General features: G+C 46.8%; 1 protein-coding gene across 1 annotated transcript in view; it reads right to left on the bottom strand.

Annotated features, from left to right (window-relative positions):
• Positions 1-27,283, bottom strand: part of MGAT4B (alpha-1,3-mannosyl-glycoprotein 4-beta-N-acetylglucosaminyltransferase B) — a 51,537-nt gene that overhangs the window by 22,779 nt on the left and 1,475 nt on the right. The window lies entirely within an intron of this gene.

Below are 27,283 nucleotides of genomic sequence, written 5' to 3' on the forward strand. Positions count from 1 at the left end.
CCAGGGAGCTGCAGGTGGGATGCAGGCTCCAAAGCAAGGGTGTAGAAACTCGGAAATTAGGAAAGCAAACAGTGATGCCCATCACCTATGCCTAGAATGTCTTGGATCAGGGCGGAGGAAGCAGCAGCAGCCGTCAGACGGCTCTGGGTACCTGCAGAGCAGGTTTGAGATCTCTTTCTGCAGCCCAGCTCCAGGGGTGAATCACAGGGAACGATACAAAGAGCTCCGAGATCACTGCGAATCCCCTGGGCTTTACCGTGCCGCAAACAAAAGTGCTGGCGGGCAAGAAAATCCCCGGTAGGTATAAACCACCATCAGCTTCTGCTAGAACGAGTCCTCCTGATTTTTCCTGGGGTTTTATCAACCTGTTCAAGGGATTTAACGAGATGGAGAAATCAGACGGCAATTCATTTTGCTGCAAAACAGCTAAGGAGGAGAAGGGAAGAGGGCAAATACTGCCATTGATCAGAAGAGAAAGCAGACGGAATTAAATAGTGAATTTTCATCATAGCAAAAGGTTAACTATCAAAAGGAACCCATACAGATTGGTATTAAACCCACCGTCTAGCAGATTTAGCGCGGATCTGGGGAAGGAGATGGATTTGTGAAGACGCCAAATACAGAGCTGACACGGAGATAAGTTCGTCAAAGCCAGAAAAGAAGCGAATGACCAGGAGAAAAGGCAACAAAATGGCAAATTAACACCAAAGCTGATAGATGCAAATTAATTGGGGGAAGGGGGAATCAAGGTATTTTTCACATGGTTCTTAATCAACAATATTAACTAGGAAGGAGCCCAGAGCATCAGAGTGTCTTGATGCTGCTCTGCAGGCAGCAGCAATCCAGGGAAAAAAAGGAGGATGGAGAGGGAGGCAAACAAGATGTTAGCCTGCTTAGTGAATGGGATGGGGAATAATTGTATGAAGATTATAACATTATTAAAATGATGCTGCCTAATCCCAGAATAGTTTTCACCTCATCTGAAAAACAGTATTATTACAGACTTAAAAGGGGCTTTAGAAGAGGTTGATGAGAATGATCAAAGGCCTGAAGAAAAAAAACCCTTGCTCTGTGAGGAAAGAAAAAAATATATGAGATTATTCATCTTAGTATGGGCATAATAATAGGGCTCATGATGAAAAGCATACAAAATAGAGTGCTATAATGAAAATATAACACAGGCTTACATTCACCTTGTCTCAAAATATAGGAGTAAGTAACCACTGAATTCAAATGTTAATTTGAAACTGAAAAAGGAAATGTGTTGCACAAAGTATATCATTACTCTGAATCCACTGCCATGAAAAAACACTGAAATGAGGAATTTAAACAACATCAAAGAGCTGGAAGGTGCTGCAAGCGCAGAGGCACCACGAGATGGGGCCGAAACCACAGTGGGGTAAATCACCACACCGCCGGTGGTCCCTGGCCTTGTCCAGGTTAGCAGTCCCTTTTTTCCCATTATTTGGGAGAAAGACCCCAAATTTCTGTGTCTCTCTTCACAACTTAATTAGGAACGCTGCAGCTTTCTTCTTCAAAGCGAAGCTAATTCATTAGCAATCTAATTATTTACCTGTGTAGCACAAATACAGCTTTTGAAGCATTCTTCTCCCAAATGGAAAGCGAAGGCTTTGTTCTTGGTGGGTTTTTTAATACTCTTTATTTGATGGGGGAATAAAAACATGCTGAAAGTGAACAAAATAAAGCATTACAGAAATCATGGGTCATTAAACCTCGAAATAATTGCAGTTCTACAGGATTTTTAAGTGAGGACATCACACAGGCAAACCTGGGCGAGGGGTGGAAAGAAAAGGGGAAAAAGGGGAATGGGAAAGGCTGGGAGCTTGCACATGTGCTCAGTCCTGCCCGAGCAAACCTGTGCATGGTTTAAAAGATTCATTTGCCTAATGCACCGTCCTTCCATAGCATGGGCAGGGAAGATGCTCTCAGACGCACTTAAGGGCAGAAGGAACAGACTCGCAGCAGAAAGCGTGTTGCTCTACTGTACTGAAAATGCACGTGCAGGAACCTGCAGTAGCTTCGTCCACTTATCATGGAGGGCCAGGCACATCGGTCTCGGCACTGGTTGTGCCACGGGTTGTTCTACTTGTCACTTGTGGCCGTCAGCTTCACGCTGGATTGCAAACCATCACACACAGTAAAACTCCAACTGGGATTTGCTTGGCTCTCACCACTTGCAAACCTCCAGACTGGATTTCTTTCCCTTTCGCCTTGTTCTCACAACGAGCACCAAAGCTAGTGAGTAAAATCTCATGAACTAAAACAACCCCGAAGAAACAGCTGATGTCTGGAGCACGCAGGACCGCCTTCCCGTGGGTGCTGGCAAGGCCCAAATCTGGAGCTTTAAAGAAGCAGAAAATCCTGAAGCAGAGCAAACACCTCACAGTCTAACAGGAACCCCCTTTTTGTTACAACCTAATTATGTTAATCGTGACACTGAGACCTTGTTCCTCCAAACCCCAAAGCACTCACATATCCCGCTCTGTGCCTAGCGCTAATGGCTCGCAAGTCCATCGGAAAGGAATCCCTCCAAGAAGGGATGCCGATCTTTGCAAAGGTCACTGTGTTAATCATCACACCCTTTCTCTAGCAGCAGCTGTCACTAATTGCCTGTGAAGGAGTCAAAATGAAATTCTTGTTAATCCTCCTCCCAACATTACTAAAATCCAACATCATCATCATTCCCCCCACAAATGACCAGGAGCCACCGGCAATTCGCAGCTGATGGGATGAGCTCAGCCCATCTCGGGAGAGACGCAGCAGTGGCGGGTGGAAAAAGCAGTTCCACTTTGCAAATTGAAGGAAAGCTTATTGATTAGCAGCAATAAGTGTTGTATTTCCCCACCTCCTTGTACGATCGACCATCACACTCGTCATTCCACTAAAGTTACCGCCAGACTCAGAACAGCCGAAATCCTGGAACAGAGGGAATTTGTTTAATCAATAACATATGAAGGTTTTGGCACGGCTGAGTATATGAAAGAATTTTACAACAGCAAAATAAAGTATTGCTGTGTTATAAATCAGAGAACACATATGGAAAAGTTAGAGTGATGTACTAAGTCAGAGGGATATCAAGGAAATCACAGAAGTTCTGGCTGGAGTCCCTGGCTCTGCTGATGTTAATGGCTGAGAACTTCAATGCAAGTCAGGTTTGACTTCTTTTTCCAAAAGAGTAACTCATTTGCAATGCATGCGACTGTATTAGAGCGAAAGGGTATTTAGAGCGTTCCCTTCGCTCCACTGTCTATGTAAATTGTACATCTTGTCTACCCACAGATCCGCAGCAGCAAACATCACCATTTCCCTATCGTACCAATGCCTGATCGGACGCACGACTGTGCTGGTGGGTAGAAGCAGGTTTTAAAATCACCACATACTAATCACGGGATGAGCTGATCTGAATTGCATTTTGTTTTAGTAGTCTTAAATAATTTGCAGAATGCTTAAAATAAAACGCATACAGAACCTTTTAAAAATTACTCAGCATTAATATTTGAAATATTTATCCCCCAGGGCGCAGGCTTGTAATATGAGCGCTTAATGGGGTACATTTTCTTCTCTCCAGAGAAAAAACAAGACATTGCCATTAAAAAGCACACTTAGACCAGCTATAAGTGTTGATGCTATCTGAGGGCTCTTGTTTCATTTTATGTGCTAGGATAATTCCTGGGAAGAAAAACATACCGCTAAGAGTAAGAAGACCCGCTCCTCCCTTTTCTTATGCAGCAGCCAAGAAAATATAAGGAAGAGTTATCAAATAATGCCGACATCCCCTCCCACAAAACCACATCAGCCTGCTTTAGAGTGCAAAAAACCTCCTTATTTCTTGCCCTTGTAGAAAATACGCCACTGGAAGTACAAACAAGATGGAGTTCCCGACTTGCCAGCAGCAGCAACCTGCAGTAATTTAACTTTTCCCTATTTGAAAACGCAGGGACTAAGGCAGAGCTCGGGTCCCCATCCAACAGCAGTTGGGCTGCGGCGCTGCCTGCCAGCCCCGAGCCCGCAGCAGCAGCAGCAGCAGCGTTGTTCCAGCAGATCGGCTCTGCTGCGAGGCAACGCAGATGCTGGCAATGGCACAGCACAAGGTGGGGGTTGCAGGACATTTCAAGGGTAGAAAATAAACAGCTGGGGGAGGAGGAGGATGCTGACTACTGAGACCTTTGGTTGCTTATTAAATGATGCCTGAAAGCTTCGCAACAAGCTGCTGCTCTGAAATGTTGCTGGTGTCTCCCACACCCCCGTGCCAGGCTCCGGGCAGGGTGTCACGAGTGGCTGTCGGCGATCCCAAGCCACGCATGCTAAAATCGGCAGGGTGCTCCCTGCGCTGTGCCTCTTCGGATGGCACCAACACACAGCCACCATATCTGTGGGCTGATCCAGCTGGAAAATTAAGCATCCTCGTTGAGGGCTTAATTTTCAGCCAGATCACCCTGCTGACCGAGCGAGTGGTGCAAAGGAAGCACATGGGAACTAGGATGCCCTTTTGGACAACAGCCCAAATGGAGAGCAGTTTAAATGGCTTGTGAAACCACATCCCTAGAGGTTTTGCTTCCTTGCAATGTCAGGTTTGCTTAATGGCTTAAAGGCAATGCACCGAGCCTTACAATATGCTGCTTACCACCTCCAAAAATAGGTATGCTTCCCGTAGCCCAGGACCGCAAGACCGTGGTCTTTATGCTTAATTTCATGACGATTCCTAAAGCACTGTTTAGTCCTGGCAGAGGACACTTCATCCCGTGAAGCGGAGGTGCTCACTTCACGCTTCTCATTTCCTTCAAACATCTCTACTTACATGCATTTCGGTTTTCACTATTTTACACACCGTTACCTTCACCAGTGGCGTATATAAGGTAACGCCAACTGCTACGTGGGCTGCTGTGGCTCAGTTTTCCAGCCTTTCCACCCAGAGGGAAGCTGCATTGCAGAAAGATTCAGTTTGGCATGTTGAGGTGCTGCAAGAATGCAAGAAGGACGGGCTGCCTGCTTGCAAGAAGAGCCCCTGTCTCCTCACCGGAACCCACGAACTGCACTCAGCAGTGTCAGAGCCCATGGAACAAGTTTTCCGTGACAGAACAGTTGCATCTCATGCAGCCCAGAAAGCACCAGCACAGCCGTATGTCCCCACAGGAGCATGCGCAGGATGACGTTGAATCGGGCTGTCCGGAGAGCAAAGCGCTGCCGCATCCAGCCGTGGCTCCCCCGGCAGCACCCCACCACCCCCAGCTGCTCCTCCAGATGAAATCAATGGATCAGTCGGTTTTATACCAGGACAGGAGGATTTGCTGAGATGCTCAAACCAAGAGCCCAGACATTTTTAAACCTGGGGAGGTGTGAGCGGAAGACAAGAGAGCACAGAGCTCCGAGGGGTCCGTGGCTGCTCAGGAGGGAGAGGGGCTTTGCACGAGATGAACCCTGAGCACAGCCGAGCAGAGTCACAGCTCGTACCGAGGGAGTTAAAACTGCACGAAATCACAGCAAACTACAGCAGTGGGAGCGTTGTGTGCAGGGCCTGACCCCGCTCGCTGCAGCCCGGATATCCCAGGGGTGCCAGGAGGTCAAAACCCAGGGAAAATCCCACCGCAGGGAGCGAGGCTGGGCACAGCACGGGGAAAACAAGCAGCGTGACTCACTCCGATGGAAACTGCCCTTAAAACTTGCAGCACGAGTATTTAGAGCTCAATTCAAGCCCCTGTTCCCTCTGTACAAAGAGGTTTACTGTTGGACTGCAGTGCCTGGGGAGGCCATTTCTGCACTCGGGTGCTTTAGGTACCCCCGATGCATCTGAACATCCCTTTGGAAATGGTCTCTCACTGGCCACCTGGGCAGTTCAGCACCTCTTCTAGTACTAAAACCTGTAATTTGAGCACATGAAGAAATGTTTAGCGATCGGTTCATCCTTTGGAGTGCCTTTATAAGACGTTCATAAAGCAGATCACCCTGGGTGAGTGTCCTGTTAATAACTTACCCTCGTACCCAGCTTCCCAAAGCTTCCCCTGCATAGATCAGCTTTGTTACCCAGGATCACAGCTGTGCGCTGCTGCAAAAAACCTAATCCAATTTTCTTCTTCTTTAGGGATAAAACATCAAGAGAGGGCAGTCAGTGTGTCAGATACAGCAGCAATGTGGAAGAAGTGGAGGCAGAGCTGTGCCATCATCTCCAGCAAACCCATGTCTGAGCAGGAACAATGCAGACGGGTGAGCTCCAACGCTGTCAAGGGCTGGGAGGAGTGGTTCAAGATACACAGCGTCTTTTGGGGAACTCATTATTTAGTTTTATGACTATGGAAAAAAACAAAATGTACAAACTATAAGATCATGACTTTGTATGTAGGTATTTATGACTACGACGACACTCCCAGAAGACTCCCGTGGCCATGTCCAAAGCCTGCTAAGAGCAGCAGCATTTTGACAGCCCTATAAATCCATACACTGGAAGAAATATCTTAAGTCTTCCATAACAAACCAGAGTAAGCCCTTCCAGTGCAAAGATACTGAAGGGATCCTGGATGCTGTCAGTGTTTATTAGCCATACGCTGGTGCAGACCGGGGCAGCCCCAAGCAGAGCACCCCCGGTGCTCCGCACCACCTCCCCGGCGCTGTGGGGTTTGCCCGGGTGCATATCCTTGGGCATCGCCCAGAAGTGACCGAGCCACTTCAAAAGTGACCAAAACCACCCCAGTTTGGGGTCAGGATGCCACAGAGCGCTGCTTCGGCATCGCTGTGCCCCAGCGACGTCCCCTCTTGGGACCGAAACGCACCCTCTCCCAAACCACCTCTGGGGTCCCTGCAGCTCTGGCACCACTCATTGGCAACCCGGTCAGTGCATGTTGACTGCAGCTAATTCCCTGCACATGTTTTCCCGAGGACAAGCCCAGCAGCTGTGTGTATGTGTGTGGTGTCTCAGATTTCGGGGGGTGGCATTTCTACACCCCTTCCCCAGCACAGATTTGGAAGGTGCTGGGCAGGCAGCCGTGCAAGCAGCCAGGAACGGGCAGGACACGAGTGCTAAATCAGCCTTGCACACCTGCAAAGACAAATAAATTCTTTACTTCAACATCAGACAGTGGACTATAAAACGAAGCTATAGGAACATATCACTGCAGATGAAGGGAAATTCATTCTGCTGCTAATGCCCATAACTTCCCTACTGAGAGTAATGGATATCACCAAGAGAACACACATCTGAGAGTGCTAAAAACTGTTTTTTTTTCTAAGCTTGCGCTGAGCACACTACTTGAAATACAGAATCGCCGAGTTCTTCTTTCTCCCCAACCCTCCAGCTGACGTAAAATGCCCACATTTTAATAGTAAGTGTGATTAACCATTAACATAAATTACCAGGGTTATAATGAATTCTCAGAAAAACAACTTGATTGTTTCTTCAGAGCTATGTTCCAGTTATACACCGAGTTACATTTCAGTTTAAATAAAAAGCAACTCCTATGATGGGTATCAGATAAGAATTCAGACTAAATGATGCTGGAGGTCCTTCCCACCTTTGAAATACATAAACATACGTGTTATTTATGATCACCATACTACGGGGACTGGCTGATCCTCCCCTCCAGAGCCAAAGAGGAAGAGCCAGACGATCTTCCAAAGGCGAAGGTAGAGGAGAAAAGCCAGTTAAGTTCCCCAGCCAGGGCAAGGATTTATGGATAGGAGCATTTTCTAACCTCGACTTCTTCAGCAAGGAGACCGTACGCACACGTCTCGCTGTTCAAAGGACATCTTGTGCGTCTGAGCAGATCTGTCCAAATCATTCTGGCTCCGGCCGCGGCAGTGTGTTTAGTACACTATTTCCAGATGTGTTTTCTATCCCTGTCAGTCCGGCTGCTGCTTCAGGCCAAGAGAGTTATATAAGCTGCAAAGCTTAATTGGATTATTTAGCCCAAATCGTCAGCCAAGAGGCAGCGGGGCCAGGGAACCGGCTGGGCAGCCTGGAGAGGACCTGCACCACCACCGGCCGGGGGGAGAGCGAGGGAGCAGAAGCCAGCAAATAAATTAAAGAGTTCATAAAGCAAGACTGGCCTCCCCATCTCCCTTGAATGTTTTCTCACGCCTCCCGTCCCTTTTACAGAGGGTGTATTAGAAGGTATTTTATTAGATGTATGTTTTCCTATTTTAACAACAATTAAAAAAGAATGCAACAAGCATTTAGAAGACACAAGCATTTCTTCTCCGCACTAACAAGCATTTCCTGACCGTGCAGCTCCACGACATGGAATAGTACATCTAGCAACTTAGTTTTCCCACAATAATATTTTTTCCCAAACTTTGCCTGTTGTGGCAGCTTATTTTCCATTTAAGGGCATAATCCTGCTTGTGGGATAACCCATCCCAGTGGATCTTCACAGATGTAATTATTAGGGCAAAGTCCTAAAAAAGAAAAGTGTTGCAACTACTCTTGGGAAGAAATCAGGAAAGAGAAGAGAGAGAAGCTGAAGAGTTTCCAAGTGCTGTAGCTATCAAAGTGTGCCAGAATTATTTTGTTCCTTTATTTTTAATAAAACTGGATAGTTAAGTCAGAAGTTAACACAAGTATATAAACTCACACTTAGCTCTGAGCAGGTCACCTACTCCATTGCCTAAACAAAGGGTACATGCATGCTTGAGAGTTACTTAAACCCTTGCCATGAGGCCCTGAATGGACTTTGTATGGCTTCACTGCAAATAATAACAATAAAAAAATCAGCCTGGCATCCTCCTCTGCCACTGCTGACAGCATTCCCACCGCTTTGCACCAGGCAAAGTGCCACGGATAAATTCGACAGATTAAAACAACCAGAGCAGCACAACAGGCAGGGCTGTGCTCGGTTCTGCTGGAAACGGCTACGCAAACACTGCGAATCGCACGCGGCGCTCGGAGAGAGAAGATGCCTCTTACCCCCCCAGCGCTGGTCCCCAAAGCATCACGCACACAACAAACCCCTGAAATCTGCGGCTGCAAATCAACACCGCCTGCATCCGCGCTGCAATTCGTGATGAATATTCCCGTGAATGAGGAGCTTCTATTACCATGCTGTACAGAGTAATAGTAAACAGCAGTGGTGACCAAAAAGCTATTTACAGAAGGGCTCTCTGCTATGATCCCATGATTACTAGTTACGGAAATTTTTCAAAAAAAAAGGAATACAAAGAGAGATTTCCACAGGGCACAGGGAGCCATACAATTTGTGCCGTGCTTGGACTTTGTAAATCAAAATGCAAGCGATGTTTACAGTGCTCTGGTTGTTCCTTAAACTTTATTTTTCTTTACTGCGTGCATTTTATGCCCTCAGTGAGCTGCAGCGTAAAGCTCTCTGTGTGACCGATGGAAAGCAGAAACTTGGCACAGCCTGATGGTGCAAACCAGCCTCCCCCCTCCCAACGTTATCTGCATTAAGAGCTTCAACAAATTCGTGTAATACCCAGCATTATAGAAATGGATTTCCAACCAGAAGAGCAGTTGGCAGGATTAAACAAGTAGAAAAGCACGTGGACATAAAAAATCGGGAGGTCTGTACACGCGCTAATGGAGCAAGCAGAAAATAACTGGGCATGCTCCCTGGGCTCGGGGACCGCTTCTTTTACAGCAAACAGTAATGTCTCATTACTGGAGAAACAAATACAATAAAGATGAATATTCTGTCTTCCCCGGCTGCGTTTTAAGTGTTAAGCCAATTCAAATTCTCAGGTTATATTTCACAAAAATAGCTACTCAAAAACACCCTGCCGGCAGCGCAGCAAAGCAAATTTCATCGGAAAGATAAATCCCACATTCTTCATAGGCAGATGTGAAAATATTATCAGATTTTATCATAACAGCTCCTCCCAGGACCAAAAGAAGCCACAAAATAAATTTACGACAAAAAAAAGTTGTTTCTTTTGCCCTTCTTCCCCTATACTGCTTGACTCAATCCAGACAAGATTACTAGCAACCCAGCAGTTACTGCATCTTATAAATAGATGTTACACACCTCCCCAGCGCTGCAAAGTCCATATGAAATCAACCCAGTGCTTGGGATCATCAGGCAAAACACTTGGCTGGTGAAACTACACGGATGCTGCAATTACCGTCATCACAAAATGACCATTCAGTTCCACTTCTCCACCGAGGCAAGACCGTACCAACCCTCCGCTAACAAACACAGCCTTGTCGGGGTGTCTCGGCGTGAAGGCGCCTGACACCAGGCAGCGGCTGCCAGGAGCAGATTGCTGGCAATTTAAGGACATGCTTAACGCTGAGCTGGGCCACGACACCACAGCGTCACCATTTCTAGCTGATAAAAGGGCAAGCTCAATTTACCTCTACAGTTCTGTGAAAACTACTACAAGCTGACATGTGAAATGGTCTTAAAGCTGCCCTTCGGTGCAGGATTATAAATCTGGATCACCGTTGTCTTCTCTCCTGCAGCAAAAACAGGGGGGAAGAGCCAGGCCATCGCACTGAAGGGCCATCATCCATCTCATACCAGGATGGGGCAGGGAGCAAACGGGTAAGCATCTTTAATCAGTTAAATCCCAGCTTGGTCAGACCTAGCCGACCCTTGCAAAGAACATCCCTTGGTCGCTCCCCCAAACAAAACGAAACCTCCCATGCACACAGAAGGTGTTGGCAATGGAGTGTGGAGACACGCACCGTACCCAGGAGCATGCTGGATGCTTAAACATAAAACCTGTGGCTCTATTCAGTTCTGCACCTGCAGCTCTCACCTACCGCTGCAGCTGGGAAGGAGGAGGGGACCGTGGTGACAGGAGCTGGACCTGTCCCAGGCAGCGGCAGAACCACCTGTGTCAGGGGACTGAGGGTGGCTTCAAGTCTTGTGCTTCTTGCAATCTCAAGAAGACCTTTCTGGATTAAAAATATTTTTAGTTAGGACTAAACCATTAATTATGATTAGTAACTTTAGCTTTAACAAAAGTATGAAGCAGCCAATCACTTTTACCCCACTAACTAAGAAAAAAAAAATATATATATCATCTATCTAAAAGAAACCTGGCGTGCTTGGCAAAGCTTTTCTGCTGCCTAAACCAGGCAGGAATAAGCTCAGTGATGACCTGAGGTGCAACAGAGCTGTGCAAGGGCAGCAGCTCCTGAGATTTGTAGCTTTGGCCAAACCCTGACTGCAAGCTCTAGAAATCCTGCTGGCCCAAAGTCCCTTGGATTGAAGCACGGGAGGCCAACAGGCAAACCTGCACCAAGCAGCAGAGGTGCCTGTGGGTCACAGCTTGAAGGAGAGCTTAGACTTTGGGGTTTGCCTTTTTTTTTTTTTTTAAGTTGGCTTACCGTATATTTATTCCATCTATAATGTCCCCTTGACTTGCATCTCCATTTTGAATTATTTATCATCAGGTATCACATTCATTTGCATACTTTATGAGGTGCAAACCAAATGATTAGTCATTACATATTAGACTCTCCCAAATCATCTGTGCTAGGCTCTGCGACAGTTTTGTTTTGGTTTTCTCTAATACTTGGGGGGAAAAAAAATCCAAGGGGAGAATATTTGATTTGCTGGAATCACCGAGTAAAATAGTCCGCATGCTTGCTGATAGCAAAGGCTTATTACTCTGTTATAGCCATGCTCCGCAAGGAACGTGCAGACTATCATCTTCGGCGTAATTTAACCGGTGATACAAATTGCAAGCAGTATTATTTCAAAGACCTTTATTTATTGATTAGAAACAAAGTCCTTATCCTCTTCCTGCTCCCTCCTTGAGTCGTGCTGATTGCACACAATAGAGAGCTATCGCTTGAAGAGCCAATTAAGTCGACTTCTGAAAGGTAATTGAATAGCTGAAATTCTTAGTGCAATATTGTACTGCATTATCTTGATTGCAACGAAGAAAAACAAAGCAGCCAGAGCAATAAAAATTAGAGAATGAGGCATCAGCCATAGGTAGGAATACGGAAATGGATGGTCCTATTGCGAAAAAAACCAAAAAGATGATTCTTTTCTTTCTGTGGTTATTTCTAACCCTTGCTAAAGGTGTGAGAAGCAGAAAAAAACCCACTTGGTCTTGTTTATTTTCTGCACTTGGCAGGACTTTACGAGGGATCGGCTGAGCTGCTGACAGGGCACAGAGATCAGGGTTGGCCACAGCCACCCCACCGCACCCCTCCGCAGGGTGGAACCCAACATCTGGGCATCCCATACTCAACCAAAAGCTTTGATTGATTAAAGCATTTCTCATGGCTGGGGCTTTATGAAGATAACACCTTCTGTACAGATCCACCCATGTTTGACAGAGGAATTCATACTGTCCTCTGGTAGAGCCATCAACAGACCTTCTCTCTTCTGCCCTCCTGGCTACCTTCAAAAGTACCTGGAGGATTTTAGATCACCTCTGGGATTTCCATACCATGGCCTAATCAGGCTAAAGAGAGACTGAGAGTTTGAAACCTGTTGGGAAGAAGGACATAGCTTCAGTCCTTTAGGAAAACCATGTTAAACAAACAAAAAAAAAGCGGGGGGAGAAAGCGATCGTAAACCTGCCAATAGTCAGAAGTTATATAAAATCAATCATTTAAATGCAGTAAAGAACCACATCACAAACTGAGAGCAGAATCCTTAGGAACTTGAAGACACTGGCTGTACGTGGTCAAAATTCACCACCAATTTCCAAGGAACTACTCAAAGTCACGGCACTCGGGCTATAAAGCATTTACACAGGCACGTAAAAAGGGAGCTTTTTCCAAAGTAGGAAACAAGGCGCCACAAAACATAAAAATCTCCCTTTTTCTTCTGCACTGACAGCAGACTCTGGTGTGACCTACCGCCCCGCCCTCCTGCCCCTGCATCCGCCTGGGTTTCCAGAGCAGCAGCACCAATCCACCCAACCGCCGAGCAGATTAATGGCCAACTGCTGCTTTCCCGGAGCTGCCTGGGCAACGTCTGCCTCCCTGCACGTGTATTGTGTCTGGCACCAGGAGTATTGCTGAAGAACATACAGCTGAGCGGGGTGAGATGCTGCAGCGTCTCAGCCTTAGGTACGTGGATGTACATCCCAGTACAAGCATAGACCTCCCAGAGCAACCCAATAAATGTCATTTCTCTGCCAGCAAATGTGCCAGCAGAGAAATGCAAACCCACCCTTCTGTAGACGTGGCTTCTCTGTTTGAGGAGCTGCAGGAAGGACAGTCAGAGGGAGGTTTCAAAGGGATTTATCCACTTTGCAGGTTGGGAACCCCTCCTGTGCTTTGACTTCCCAGCTGTGAAATGGGCTGAACGATACCCAGCCGACTTTGGAGAGGGCTTTGCTTTTCATCAATCCACCTCCATATCTAGGAATCCAGTGCCAGCACCCTCACCACGCTGCTCTGGGGCCTCGGGAGCTGTCAGTCTGAACCAAAACATCCATCAATCCATCGGGAATTTGGCAGTATCATGTAACTAACCCCTGAAACACATGTGGTGCCAACGTTTGCCACTGTGCACCAGAAATATGGCATTAGCACACACCAAGTCCTGCCCAAACTGCCGCCTTACTCATTTTTGCCAGTTGCTCCTCAGTTTATTTTGCGATTATCTCTGCAATTCCCGCTGAAAGACAAGACATGATTTAAAGAACTTGAACAATTCTTTCAAACTTGAACGGTCTTTACCCAAAAGAAGCCAAAAGGAAGCCCAGGCACTCAAATACACCCCAAGAGTCCTGATCCTCAGACAATACTCCATAAAATGGGAGCTTTATTTTTTCTTAATTCAGCAGACTGAAAGCTCATGAAATACAGCAAAGCACCAGCCTCTCCTTGGTCAATCTATACTTGAGACTTGTTCTATCTTTTTCAAAAGCTCTTTTCAGTTACGCAATCAAAAAATCTGTAAGGACTATACCTAGAACAGCTCTAAAAATCATTCGTACTTTCCCTGAGAGCTTACGTCAACCCATTGAACGGAGGAGCCAAGAGGAGAACAAATATTTCACGGAGCAGCCGTTGCACATAAATATTGCCCCCCGACACAGACACACTGTGAATACAATTACATCCTCACATCAATTACTAGGACACTCCAGAAACACTGTTTGTAGAAGACAAATAAATAAACAAGAGTACGTAAGCTGGAAATAAGGAATTATTTGACAGTCTAGCAAGCCGCTTCGCCTTATAATCATTATTTCCTGAGAAACATTGTGCAGGTTCGTATTCCAATAGCACATTTGTGTAACCGCACAGGTACAAGGGGAGCGTACAAATGATGTCTCGCAAAACAACTGTTGGCAAAGAGCAGGATTTGTGTATTCATCGCTCACCGCTGAACAGTTACATACATTTTAATTCCAATCTCAAGCACAATTTGGACCACGGCAGATGTTTCCTATAGCGCAGGCTTCCTTCGGATGAGAGTTAATTCAGTTTGAACATGGCAGCAATGAAGAAAGAGATTTAAACAAATATTTTCTGCTTCCTCTCTAACATCAATACTGCAGAGGTAAAAATGAGGGAGTATTAAATCGAACAGCTCAAGCTGCCTCTCCCAGCCCTGGCTCTGAATTCAGACCAGCCCAGTAACCCTGCGCTTCCCTGCCACCAAAGACTCGTCTCTCTGCGACACCAGCCTGTGTCGAAAAGAAATTAAATTATTTTAATGAGGTTCTTCCGGATGCACACTGATGTAACCGAGAGCAGAATACGCTTCTTGTTTTAGGCTGCTTAAGTTTCACCAAAAAAAGGGGGCATGCTCCTCTGCAAAACTCTTCTTCCTCTCCCCTTGTTACCCTCAGCAGCTTCGTCCTGTTACTCTACATTAATAAGCAGATCATTATTTCACCAGCCTCAATCAAAACCTTCCCGAGGATCCAACTGCAATTTTACGTTACATAGTTGCCCATACTGAAGAGCCCTGAAATGCTCTTAACGAGTTGTATGCACGGGGATCATCTCTTCACCCATCAGCGGAACGGGCTTAGGAAGCGACGGCTGCTTAAATAGCGCACACACAGCGGAACAGTTTAAGGGGAAAAGAAATACTATAAATAATTGAAATCACAGTGAGAAATGTAGGCAGAGCAGAGGGTAAGAGGGCAACTCAGAGGAAGCTGGCAGCAGGAGAAGAGATAAGGACTTCTCCTGGAAGCCAAACTAAACAAGACTGCCCGTACAAATAAATCCACACCTTCTCACCCGTGTGCTACGCCACACACCAGAGATGAAAGAAGTTCTTGACCTTTTCTGCACTGTTTAGCAATCCGAATTTTACCCACCTATGAGCCCTCTCTTGCCAACATCTTCCCCTTCCCTCTTCTCTGCCGAATCCATAAGCTTGATGCTAACGACCCCCACGCTTGTTCCTGGTGCTGCAGCAATCCTGGCCACCAAACGATGCTGATGAGTAGATGTGGATTTTAAATGGCCAATTCTGCCATTGATGACTGCCCCACCTACGTGGACCCACTTCTCCTAGCCCAGCCTTTCATGGTGGAGCCATGTGGAAGGCTTCCCAATGCACCCAGCATGTTCAGGACACACCAGAGAGGATCTGCTCTTGGCTGGGCCTTCTGAGCATCCTGGGGTCACCATCAGGGGTAGCTGCAGAAATGACCACGTTTGGTTTGAAGGCTTAGAGGATCATTAACCAGCACTCCGGAACAACAGATGAGTACTTGACGTTTCAATGCCAGCAGTAAAACACCTCCCTTGACAACCATAGGTGCTACAAAGGGCTAAAGGTCATCATTTTGCCTGACCTTTAACTATTACAGCCATACTTCTTGACCTAGATTTTAGAAGTTATGAGCAGACAACACTACTCAGGCTAAGCAATATGTCACTGTCTTGACAGACTTCCAAAGAGACGTGAAATATCGGCCTTTCTCAAGTGACTTGCACGATGCACACACAGGGAGCTCTACAGACATCCAGAAAAAAAACACCGTTTCTCTCTGGGTACAGCTTACCCAAGCAGGGGACAGCAGGAGATAGTTTATTATGCTCTATGGAGGTAACACCTGGCATAACAGCTCCAGATACCGCTTCATCACAGCACACTGTTGAGGGAAGGAGATGTCAACTAGTGACTCAGCTAATGAGACACCTTTAATGAGGAACAAGTAATGAGATTTCTTAGCGAGTGGTTCTTCAAAGCATATGCAGTGATATCAAGAACCAGGTAAAAATCCCCATTAAGATCTCTGTGGAAGTCCAGAGTATGTAGGAGGGCTGGTGTTCTCAGAGATAAGATGGCTATCTTGCCTTACACAGCAATCGATTGATTTTTAGGGGTCAACTGCCAGACCCAAGCAGACTCCTCTTGCAGAATGTTGGCAGTTTTAGGGTAAAAGCCTGTGCCAGGCACCACTGTTAAAGTTCAGCCCTGCTCCTAGAGCCACAGGGCAAGTAACTGTGACCAGGAGTTGAAGACACCTTGATATTGACTTTTTTTGTGTGAGCAATTCAGTTTAAGAACTGCTGTTGAAGAAGCATGTCACCAAGATGAAAGGTGACCTCATTTCCTAAATGTAATTAATTTCCTAAAGAGCCTTCCAGAGGCAGCAAGGATCCCACGCACCCTCTTCTCTACACACAGCCCTACTAGGCCAGTGCCTTATCTGGATGTGCCTAATTGTGTATCAGACCCTCTTGCAGGCTACCTGTCCCAAATCCAAGCCTGGTATGGGAGGGCTGTGCTTCATGTGCCTCTAAGGACGTCCTCCAGTTGGGACAGCTCACGGTGGTGTGAACGGAAAATCTGGTGTCAAGAGCAACTTCCAGTTCACAGCAAAAATAGACATACCAGCTCCTTGGATTTCAGCGGAAGATTAGCCCTTGTAACCTCTCTGTGCCTCATGAAGGAGACTGGAAACCCAAGTCCACCTTGGACAGGACAGCATTTCTTGTTTGACTTCTCATTAAAAGCAAGGAAGCCCTTCTATACTTCCAAAAGACATCTGAACCTTAACTGTACTGCCATGCCAGCAAGAATAGACGGGAACCTTGTGATTCGAGAGGATCTACCGCTGAGAAACTACATTTGGGCACCCTCCACACGGTGAGTGATGGAGTCTTTCCCCAACAAGACAGCCATGCCCAGCTTCTGTCCTCCAGTGTGGAAAGGGATGATGCTGACTGCCCATCCTCCTCTTCCAGCTGGAGCACAGCTCATGGGCAGCCGTCTCAGCTGAAGTCCCCAGGGACCTGGCTCCCGCCATGGGATGCACAGCCTGGCTCACCGAAGGATGCTGCAGCTGGTTCAGGCGTGCCTCGGTTCGCTTAGTGTGAGGCTGGAGAGAAACGACTCTGACAGCTGGCAAATGCAGCTGCCTGCAGCTGATGGGGGATAATGAAGAACCAGCCGCTTCTTAGAAGCGCATTTCTGTCGCCCACCTTCTCAGAAGTGCATTTCTGCCACCCATACCTCCGAACAGCAGATTGCCTCTGACCACGGGGTCGTAGAGAACAGAGATCCCGTAACGCAGATCTTTGAATGCTGTTAACTGATCCGACCCCATCCAAATGTCACGGTTGCTGTCAATACAAAACTGCTCCTTTCTCTTCCTGCCATCCTCCACTTCACCCATGGGGCATCCATTAGGTTCAAACACAAAGGCTGCAAAGAGCCTCCAACAAGAGCCTCATTAACTGACTGTACAACTGGATTTGTTTTGGAGCACAGTGCCGGCCCCCGCACTGCAAGGCAGAGCTCTTGCTGGGGGAAAAAAATAGATCAAATTAAAAAATATCTTGCATACCTTAATATTTCAAGCAGCTCTTCCATCAGACTTAAAACAACAGCATTACCAGCTGTAAAAAAGGGGAAAAAACCCCAGGAAGTCTCCCAAAACAGCAAACGAAATGAAAAAAGAAAAGGATGAAGGAGGTTTCAAATCCACCCTGGAGAGAATGTGTGTCGCAGCTTTAACCTGCTGCAGGGAGGGGGAAAAAAGGAAACAGGATAGCAGAGACCAGAAATCAGATTTATTAGGACCAACCAGGTAGATAAAAGATATACGATCAGCAAGCGATGATGGCTATTTTGGAATCAGCTAACTTCTGAAAATGTCTAGTCAGCTTTAGCATTTCATACACATGAAATTAGTGTCCACACAAGAGTACTCTCCTGAAAGGACAGGATTTAATGCAGTCAAGATAATTATCTAGATCCTTCTTTATCCCATTAGTGGTTTTCAATTGCATCCTGGAACACCATAAGCAGATTGTTCAAGAATTATTTGCCATCCGCTGTTTCAATCCCGATTGGAATTATCTTTATACCTCGGTACGAAGAAAAGAGATTACATCCCTGCCAGGGCTTGCTGCAATGCCCTCTTTTCTGAGGCTCCTTTTATCATTTTCATTCTGCAAGGTGATGAAAAGAATCAGAAAACAATTGTCACGGACATGATTTTGCCCTCTCCTCCTCTTCCTTCCCCCCATGTGCGTTTGGGAGGAGGAGGAGGAGGAAAGGCTCTTCCCACCGCATCCCCGCAGGAGATGCACCACTGCACCTGCACGGAGATGAAGCTCAACGAGACTTAGTCATCAAATTACCCAGGTCAGGATCCAAAAATGCTCCAGCTTCCTTTTGTGCCACGATCCGCTAATAAAAGAACAAGGATGAAACTGTTAAAATCAATTAAACAAATCACTTTTCTCGCAAGAGAACGAAGTGGGATTCACTGCACTGGAGATCCCAGGGGCGTATGCTGAACGTCGCATTTCGTGCTCTCTAGTAATATACATCACTACGCAAGCTCCGACAGAGATAAAGCCAACATCTTTCCAACAGCCAACACAATTCCTTGCTTCAAGGCCTAAAACAACAAGATGACAAAATTCCCCTCCAAGCTGCTCGGAGCTGCCAGGTTTTGCGTTAACGTAGGAATTACATCTCCTTCCAGGTACAGCGAGGGCACAGCTCAGCTCCCCATGGGCATCCGCGACTCTGCCCAGCAGTGAGTAAAGATGCCTGGACAACACCAAAACTACCCCTCCTCCTTACAGAAGGTATTCAGCCCTGATATGAATTTTTTCATGCATGTATTTTTTCAAAAAGCATGCTTTACGGCTGCGTAATGAGATCCGTAGGAGAGTTATCGCCATAAACAAGTTATTAAAAGGGGGAGGAGGGACACAATAATAGCAGGTGCCAATTACTCAGCTCCCAGCAGAGACTTTCCAATTTCTCACCTTCCCCCAAAGCAAGATGTGCCGCTGTACGGCAGCACATTCGCTTGCAAGTGTAACGCGCTTTCGGGGTATCGCTGCTCTCCCAGATCAAAGCTGCATCGCCGCTGTGCTACCGCAGGAGAGGGGTAGCCCACCTCCCCACCAGCCCGGCACCGGAGGTGAGACCAGCACGGCACGAAATCAATGTGGAAAAAGAGTGAAACAGCAGAAAGTAAATAAAATTCTCTTTTTATGTGACTCCAGAATCTGGCCACTCCTCCCACCAACAGGAACAGCAAATCTGTGAGCTAATTGCGACCGCCACGGTTGCGTCTCTGCAACTATCTGCTTAGTTTCAGGAACAAAACACCAGTAACGATTTTGTTATTTTAAGACAGCGGCATAGTTTCAGACAGTAAATGTCCACATTGCAACTGGAGCCGTCAGAGATCCCATCCTTTGAGGCACGCACGCCAAGGTAATGATTAATATTACAAAAGTAATCCGAGCCTTTAAAATCATTATTTCCAAAATCAGCAAATAATTACCAAGGCCTTCAGCAATCAATACCCAAGATAAACAGACAATTAAATTACAAAAGAAACAGAAGAAAGTACTTAATATTTGCCAAACACAAGCCAAATACACTTTTTCATGGTAACCAAATACTTCCAGTAAATAGATATTTTAGCTCACTGGAGAGGCGCTTTCAGAAAGTAATAAATTAATCTAATAAAACAGACAGACAGGGTGGAACCAGACATTAGCGAAACACAAACTGATCTATACGGAGCCAACCCACAATTCATGTCCTAATTATGTTCATCCACCACTCTGGGTACTTACCTCCCCCACCCAGGTCAGCTCTTTAGCTCAGGGAAAATACATGTTTCATGCGGATTCACTGGCACGACAAAGCAGAGAATTTCAGCCATCAAAAGACGAAGCTTGTGCTCAGCTAGAATTTGCATTTCCCATTTTTTTTTTTCTAAATACCTTTCGCTCCTCAAAGTCAGCAAATTAATCTGCTTTTAAACACGATTCTTGCTTTGCCTTCAGTTTAGTTTAAGCTCCATCCTTGAGCTGCGGGATGAGCTCTCACTGCCCGGCAGCACCAGCCACCCACACGCGATGCCCGTGGAAGCATCCCCATGGCACGTCCCCACTCTGGAACCGGGAGGTTTTGTCCTGGGGGGCAGTGCCCTGCCTCCCCATCACTCCTGGGACCCGGAGGGACTCGGAGCAACCCCTGACACCAGGTGCAAGGACCAGCACCACCTCCTCCCCAGGCAGCCCAACCTTGACCAGCTTCTACCCAAAATTATTACTTGGAGTTAATGAAGCCACACTATTAGGTGAGCATCTGGTAAAGTTCCTCAAATGGTGGATAACTTGGACAAGATTAAGAGAGGGAGAGACGTGTAGGAAGACATCCATCCTTGTCCTTTTCTGCAACATCAAAGGAAGATGGAAGGGAGGAAACTGAGGGAAATGGAAGACAAAGAGAAAAGATATCAAAGCCAGCTCTGGAGAGCTTTCATCAGCATTAACTAAATAATTCATTTGACAGGTACTTGTCTCTGGCAGTGGTTGAGTCTGAGAGAGTCCAACACCGTCCAGGTCTACCCATCCAGCAGGCAACCCATACGGTCAAATATTGTTCTTGCTCTTCACATCCAGCATGGGGACACGCCATGGGGACACGTGATGGGGACACGCCATGGGGACAGTGCACAGCAGCCCTGCTCCCCCGAGCGCCCATCTTTTAGGGAGGAATACAGCAATTTAGTTCTCATCCAGAAAACTTCTCCAGCTTCTTCTGTGTGAAGTTCTTCGTACTGGCAGGGTTAGTCTTGCTACTAGGCTTTCACTAAAACAGGCTATACAAACATGTAGTGCTATTACACATATCTGAAGTAATCTCAGTATTGGAAGTGTTTCTTTGATTATTTACAAGGGCTTCTGAAGGCTACATAACTTTTTTGGTACCACAGGCCTCCTATCTAAGCCATGAAATTCCTCAGAGCAGTGACAATTCACAGAGGATTTATTGCAGCATATGTACACATAGCGAGTGACAAAAAAGGGTCTCCGGGTTAAACCGTATTTCCAGAAAGCTCTCACCATCACAGGGAGAGAAGAAAAACCTATGTGCTCAAAGGCAGTCTTGAAAGTGTGATCAGGATGGTCTAAAAACTCATTGAGGAATAGGTGCGGACCAGGTAGCGGCACTGACACAAGCCAACACTGTGCTCTTCCCCCAGTTCAGCATCCATCTCACTACCAACAAGTCCCAAACCACCAGCGTGACAATTATAGTTACAGGTAAATGGACACTGCAATGCAACAAAACTCATAATGAAAAGAGAAGACAGGTGGAGATTAATTTTTGCACAGAAGCTTCTTTAAGGCCTAACGATTTACATTTTAATGCCACTGCTGTCCACTTCAATATAAGCAGAAATGAAAACATCTTGCACAAACGTGTCTAGTCACTTCAAAATACAGATTAATCTTCAGGTACGTATTTATCTGTATGTAGCGCAAGAGGGTAGGAATATTTAAACATTAGGGGAATCACCCCAAGGCAGAGGCAGGCAGGAGGGAAGATGGAGTTACGGAGCCATCTCTCTGCATCAGAGATGTGTCCATGCTAATGCACGGGTCCTGGAGACTCGAATGTGACTTGACACTGGGACAAAAACAGAAGGAGAAGCGGCCAGTGCCACAATTAACGCAGAAAGAGATGATTTAAAACAGAAATCTGCCCCTCCCAGATCTTCTTGCTTTGCAAAAGATGCCTGATGTGAGCTCAAAAACAAACCCAAGAAGGGCACTGCTGAATAAAAAGCCCCCTACGCTTCAATTCACATAAAAAAGGCAGAAAAAAATGCATTTCCCTCCATCAGACAACAATCCTTTCCCCAAATCAGGAAGCTGTTAAGCAGATGCTTGGTCAGCACTCCCCGAAAAGCCTCTCCTCCTCACGGCGTTAACCGGCCAGCCCCCCCTGAAGCCCTTTGTTTATTTTCATAGTTTCCATAACCCTTTAATTTGACCCGTGACTTCTGCCGCCGCAGCAGCCCTCTTCACCCACCGAGCCCCGACGATTTCTTGGGCTTTGTCTCGTGAAAAACAAAACATCCACATTAGAATTAGCAGGACAACGATACGGAAAATCTTCACGTAAAACACAAGGCTTCGTCTCCAAATACTTTTGGGTGAGTGGCTCGGCCCCACCTCTGCAAAGGTTTCCTGCAAAGCTGGGGGTGCCTGTGGATGCCCGTGCCGAGCCAGGATGGATATTTCTTCATGTTTCCTTACACTACCAGCCGAGAAACCGGTACTTTGGGGACTGATTTGGGTTTTGTGCACAGGGAGAACTGCGGATAACCCAAGCCCACCCGGAGTAGCCTGCGAGCAGCCTCACCCAATCTATCGCTAAAGCGATTTCTCCATCCCTTAGCAGGCTCCCAAGCTTTCTAGAGATGACTGGCAGCTTCACTTAAACTAGCCAGCTATAGATGTGTTTTACATTAAACACTAAGTGAATAATCAATGAACATTCAGGATATAAGCACAAATCAATGGTTTGTTTTAGATGAATCAAAGGGAATCACAAATGAGAAAGGGTTTTGTTCTGTAACAGAAGTAAACCAAGAGAAGTACTTGATGTAAGGGGGTGGGTGGGTGTTAACCTCCTCTGCCTGCTCCTCTCCTATGCACTGACACAGACCTTGCTGTCTCAGAAGCGCGGCTGTGTCCTCCAAACCCCTGTGACCAGAGATGTCACTGTCCCCAGAGAGCAGATGGGAACTGAGGCATGAAACCAGCCAACTGACTGTCCTGAGACTGGGAGGGATACGGCATAGCAAGGACCTGAATCCAAGTCTCCTACGCTGTCCCAGTTGGGAGAAAGCCCTCTTCCACTTCCAGTAACTTCAGCTCCATCATGGAACCACAGGTCTTACTGTTGGAGCAGCAATGGGACACAGGAAAGTGCACACGCAGTACAGGTCAAGAGACCTGTTTAAAGACCTAATAAAAACTGCAAAGAAAGAAAACCAGAAATACAGGTGGCTCCAGACAATGAAAGATTTATTTTGATAAATGCATATCAACAGATTGCATGGTGTCCCTCGCTCTTGGGATGAATTTGGTCAAATCATACGCAGGATAATTTTGCAAACGCTACTGCATGCCAGCCACCAATTCCAGACACTGTCTGCTGAGTGCCACACGGGCCAAGTAAAGGCTCTCCTCCTGCACTTCTTGTTATTCGCCATGCATTTTAATGACAGATTTCTAAATTCCACGGGTCCTCAGCCTGCACCTCCTCAGCCATCAGAAGCACAAGCTGGCTCTGCTGCCGGCGTCCCTCCTCCTGGTAAACGCTTCCAAGGGTTGCAGTGAGATGAGCCCTGCTCAGACCAGGGCTTTCACTCGCACCCGTCTGGCTGCAGCCTGTGCCCAAGACCTCAAAGAAACTACAAAAACCTGAAGTCAAGCTGGTGCAGGTAACAGAAATGAAAAAGCAGCGGGAACCCCCACATGCCGCAAGATACGGCTCGTATTTAGCAGCACCATGAGCTTTGACTCCGCTGCTTCTAGAGCGGATTAGTGTTCACGGCTTTTATGCATTATATAAGAAGACTTTGTAGACATGCCCAGAGGAACTTCCCTCCGGGGCAAAGTCTGCTTCCCACAAAGGACACCCCGAGCGAGCGGAGCATCCCGCTGCGTGCGGCACTGAACAGCAATATTTCTGTATGGAGATGCTGCCTGAGCCTGCCCCGCTGCAACGGGCACCGGAGCAACATACGTGCTGCAGCAGGTGCCCTGCGATCACCAACGCCCCAGCATCCCGCTCCCCACCATGTTCACAAGTCAAGGGAGAGACCCCGCGCTCAGACCTGCACCAAGATACCACCCGGGATGCGAGCGGCGAGTCCTTCGAGGAGCTGTGCACATCTATTCTGAAGCGCTTTCATGACAGCCACGGGAAGAACAGTTCCCACGGGATGAGCATCCAAAATACCGCACGATCAAAACTGATGGCAGGGGTGTGGAGCCGCTATGCAAAGAGCCACCCCACTTTGCAGGCAAATCTACAGGTACGGATGAGCCCGCAGTTGTGGTTTTACAATGGAAACCTGGAGCTGGTAGGCACTGAGTAACTATAAATCATTAAAATTTGAGGGGGGAAAAAACCTGCTGGGGGAAGCCTGCACAGGCAGCGTGGGTACAGAGCCCACCCTGAGCTATGCAGCCCTATGCCAGAGGTGCGATCCCAACCTCAAACACAACATTTCCTATAGGCAGTATGTCAGGAGTCTCCTAAAAGGCTGACACAACATTTAGAATTTCCCATTCAATAAAAAAAAAAACAAACACCTAAAAAAACAAATATCCTGCAGCATTTACGGCTCTGGCGTAGGCTGCAAGGGGCAAAGAGAAGGGCTGGAAAGATGGCACATGGCTGGTCGGTCAGACAAGATGAGAACAAACATTATGGATGAGAACTGAACAGTTTTCATTACTGGAAAGAAAGAAACTACAACAATCCAATTGCAAGTAGGTTAAATTATTTGCTTTCATCCCATCTACACCTGTGACTTATCTAAGGTCATGAAAACTTCTCGGTTTTACTGAGCCCTCAGTAAAACACCCCCTGTAAGCCCCACGTCAGGCACGCTAATGCCCGAGCCTGCCCGCACCTCTCCGAAGGCTCGATCCTCCGACTGCAGGTCCACCCTCCACAGTTAAACCCTACGTGCCCACCTTATGACAGCAGGTTACAGAATAGGTTCTTCCACAGCAACTGTTGCTTTTTAAAAGTGAAACTGTACTTAAACATCAAATCAGCAAAGACAGAATATTAAATGTTGGCCAAGACACCCACCACCATGACGCACAGCATGTGGTCCACCTCCGAACCACCCCCTGATGCTGGACACGGGCCGCCTGGGTGACCGGTTCTGCTATTTGAAGCTGCCCTTCTCTTCCTACTCCAGCAGATTATTTCAAACCTCGTTTATAATTGGAAAGAGGCAGCATCTGGTTTTGCAGACCATGAGGTCAAAACTTTACTAATAACCACAGCACGGCAAAACACCGTTAGCGGGTAAACAAACCCTGCACCCGTCACAGAAAAGCAGCTCTATAGCTGGTTTGACCTGGTTTATTTTCTGTCAGCTAACTGTTTTGTCCTTCCAACACAGAGCGAGAAGACAAGCAGGCTCTGCGATGCTTTACATGTGTTTTAATATCATTTTATTCCCCATTGGAGGCAACGCGGACACCTTGCCAGCCTTCCCCAGAATGCAACGACATGAGCAGCTCAGGATCACCAGGAATTGTCTCCAGCCACTCACTGGGGATGGCTGATGTTACAGAGGACTGGCAAATGTGTAAGTGGGATGGGGATAAGGAGGATGCAGGAAATTATAGAATAATCAGCTTAACTTCAGTCAAAGCGCTTAGAAGATGAGGAGAACTTGAGCAAGAGCTAACCTCTGTTTATCAAAACGAAATCATATCAAATCTATCATATTTCTTCCTTCGACAGGGTGACAGGACTTGTATGAAGGGGAGAAGAAACAAAGAGTTCAGAGAGACCTCTGATAGCATCTCATGGGACACCCCCATAACACAGCTAAGGGACACAGGGGCTGGACTGAGCCACCTGAAGGTGGGTGCAGCACTGCTGAGAAGACCACCGGTGAACTGGTCGTTGCTCTTTGAGCACCGACTGGGAGGACCTTACTGAATTGGGTTCCAGGAGAACCCCTCCCAGGTCTGATACTGCTTGGTGTTTTCGTCCATGACTTGGACGATGGCAGAGAAAACACGCTGATTGCCTTTGAAGGCTACACCAAGACGAGAGACTGCAAGCACGTGGGAGGACAAGATCAGAATTCAAAACAATCCTGACACTTCAGAAGAAGCAGTCTGAAAAAAAAAAAAAGGAGACAGATCAACAAGGACAAGTGTGAGGTAATGCGATTTGGTAAGAATAATTAACCAGGCAAATACAAGACGAGGAATGAAAAGCAGGAAGAGTTCTGGAGAAGAATGGCTGAAGGGTCAATGGGATAAAAAAAAAAACTAAACACAAAGTCATCTGTGGCAAAAGTAAAAAGCAAACACACTGGGATGTATAAACAGGATCATTGTATGTAAAAGACCTGAAGTAATCCCTTATTCTTCTGAGCAAAAATAGGCAGCGACTTCAATCCTGTATTGCAGGTTAAGCATCAGTCTTCACGAAGGATGACGGTCCAGAAGAGAGTAACAAGAACAACTGCAGACCAAGAATACATGACCTAAAAAGAATGATCAAAGGAACCAGCGTGGTTTAATCTATATTAGCAGGGACTAAGGGGAGACACGGTAGCAACTTCCAAATATCTAACAGGCTCCTGCAAAGAAGGAAGGAAGGAACTTTCTGCCTGTGCCCAATAAATAGAAAAAGAAGAGCAATCATGAAACCAAACTGAAGAAAAAGATATTTTCTGTTCAGATTGTAAGAAAAATCTAATGGCAGGGCTGCTAAATGTCAAACAGATTGTCCGGGGAGCTTAGGCGTCTCTGTCATGGGAGGTTTTTAAAGAATGAATACGATAAACATCTGTCAGGAAGGGGTTGGTTATCACTGATCCTGCGTAGGGGCAGGAGATGGTCTGAATGACCTCTCAAGGTCCTCTCCAGCTCTGTATTGAATAATGGCCTGATACGTAAATGACCATAACAGCCGGAAACCTGCGGTGCTGACACAGCCTGACCCACGTTATTTGTGACCTCTTGTAGTGACGGCTGTTTGCAAGTGACAATCTGTTGCTGTCAGAGGAAAACGTGCATCCCAGGGAGGGTCCGACCGAGAAGGACAGGGACAGAGGTACCCAAGGTTATTATTTTGGCTTTTGAATGAGCAATGGGGAAAAGCTACTCATCAAAAAATAAGAGTGAGTAAAAGGGTGACACAGTCCAGATGGCACAGACTACCTAGCGGGGTTGGCCGCCCTGCTTCAGAAACCAGGAGTGACTGCTCGGAGCCCGTGCAGCACCACGTGCGGGTTCCACTTCATTTGTGGGAGGGAGCTACGAGCAAAGCGACTGCTCAGCGGTGACCACAAGAAAGCAGCTCTCAGAGTGCTCCTCTGGCCC

The sequence above is a fragment of the Nyctibius grandis genome, chromosome 10 (genome assembly GCF_013368605.1).
Source record: "Nyctibius grandis isolate bNycGra1 chromosome 10, bNycGra1.pri, whole genome shotgun sequence".
Lineage (NCBI taxonomy): Eukaryota > Metazoa > Chordata > Aves > Nyctibiiformes > Nyctibiidae > Nyctibius > Nyctibius grandis.